This window comes from Penaeus monodon, chromosome 6 (assembly GCF_015228065.2).
Source record: "Penaeus monodon isolate SGIC_2016 chromosome 6, NSTDA_Pmon_1, whole genome shotgun sequence".
NCBI lineage: Eukaryota > Metazoa > Arthropoda > Malacostraca > Decapoda > Penaeidae > Penaeus > Penaeus monodon.
In genome coordinates, this window is record NC_051391.1 from 6,288,800 (window position 1) to 6,291,299 (window position 2,500).

A 2,500-nucleotide genomic window follows, 5' to 3' on the forward strand; every position below is an offset into this window, starting at 1 on the left:
CCTCTACCGCTTTACCCCCTCTCCTTCTCCGTCTCGACATATATCCGTACACCGTCTCTTCCCATCTCTCTTTTTTTTCCTCCTCTCCTTCTCTATTTTTCTCATTCCATTCCCATTAATTTTCCTCTTCCCTTATTTGAGTTTCCGAATGCATGTCCGCGAATGAGGAGAGAAATCCCGCGGACCCTGAGTGTACTGTGCAGGGAAGTTCATCTCAGCTATACAAAGAGCGGCTTTCAATAAATCAAATCAGAGTGCAAATACCCTGACTCACACACTCAAACAAATCTTGTTTATACCTCAGTTTTCATATATATATATATATATATATATATATATATATATATATAATTATATATATATTATATATATTATATTATTTTATATATATATATATATTAATTTTATATATATTATTTGTGTGTGTTGTGTGTAGTGTGTGTGTGTGTGTTTTGTGTGTGTTTTGTGTGTTGTTTTGGGGGTTGTGTGTTTTGTGGTGTGGGTGTGGGGTGTGTTGTGTGTGTGTGTGTGTGTTGGTGGGGTGTGTACATTATATAATAAAATACCCCCAAAACACACACACACACACACACACACACACACACACAACCCCACACATATATATATATATTTAATATATATATATATATATTATATTATATATATATAATATATATATATAAATATAATCATATATGTACACATATATATGTGGTTATATATAAATACACATATATAAGTATTTGTGTGTGTGTGTGTGTGTGTGTGTGTGTATGTGTGTGTGTGTGCCACAGACATGTATACACAAGGGGGCGCTCATTAAAGGTTTCCCCTTACGTACTTCCGCTAATCCTAGGAGGCTGAAATTTCACCCGCATAATAATACACATTTCTATGATGCCGCATCATATGACGCTACTAAACAATGGAATCGCCAGTTCAGGTGTGGTCGGCTATCTGTGGAAACGGCTCCTATCCCAGGGCGACCCCATTCTGTCATTGATGAGGACACCATATATTGAATAGGGACTTTTTGGTAGATCGCAGTGTTACTGTTCATTAGCTAGACGAAGATGTCAAGATTAGTATTGGGTCTGTGGACAAAATCATTCATGATCATCTGCATAGGCAACAGTTGACTGCTCGATGGGTTCCCAAGGTACTCACAGCTTTTCTGAAGTGGGAATGAGTCCATTGTTACAAGGCTCTTTTAGTCTTTTTTGACAGACTAATAACACAGGATGAAACTTGGGCCCATCACCATGATCCAAAAACTAAGGCCCAGTCAAAACAATGGAAGCACTTTGACTCGCCCCTTCCCCAAGGCCCATGTCACACCCTCGGCAGACAAGGTCATGCTCACAAGGTCTTGATCACTACTCCATGATGACGGATTTCCTGGCAAAAGGTATTACAATTACAGGAGCTTACTGCGCTTCACTGCTACAGAAATTGCAAGGGGAGGGGGGGCAAACAAAACCAAAAGACGCGGAATATTTATCATAGGTATCCGCCTCCTACAAAACGACACCCCTATTCACAACGCTCGCATTGCCCAGATGGAAGCGCGGTCATGTGGCTGTGAAATCCTTCCTCACCCTCCTTATTCTCCTGATCTTTCACCATTTGACTGTCACCTCTTTCCGTCCATGAATTTTTGAAGGGCAAAAGTTTCCAAGATGATGAGACACTGATTTCTGAAGTCGCTTCATAGCTTCAAACGCAACCTGCCAGACCATTTCTTAAAGGCTTAACGTTACATGCAGGTCAATGCAAAATTAAAAAAAAAACCCAGTTCTGTCTAGTTTGTTTTTTGGGCGGAGGAGAGAGAGAGAGGGGGGAGAGAGAGAGGGGGGAAGAGAAAAGGGGGAAAAGAGAGAGAAAGAGAGAGAAGAGAGAGAGAGAGAGAGGAAACGGAGGAAGGAGAGAGAAAGAGGAAAAAAAAGGGGAAAGAGAGAGGAAAAATAAAAAAAGAGACAAGTAGAACAGGAAAAGGAAGAGAGAGAGAGAGGGAATAAAAAGAGACAAAGAGAACAGGACAAGGAAGAGAGAGAAAGAGAGTAAAAAAAGAGAGAAAGAGAGCGAGAAGGAAAGAAAGAGAGTGAGACAAAAGGAGAAAGAAGGAGAGAGAAAAACAACAAAGAGTTATTTAGTTCCTCGTTTCCTCTCTCATGGAATGAATACTCACTGAGAGTTGCATAAGAAGGTGGCTTCGTGATTGCGTGCAAGATGGTGTATAATGGAATATTATTATTGTTATTGTTGTCATTATTATTATCACTAATAATAATGTGTTATTACTCTTATTAACATTATCGTTATTATTATCATTGTTATTAATTTCATTATTAAACATTATTACCATTATCATTATTATCAAAACTATTACTGTTATTATTATCATTAATATTTTTTTTAATAATATAAAAAAAAAATCTGGATTAATAGCAATCAAGAAAAAGGCGATGAAGTTAATAAGAAAAGGTATTAAAAGGTATCA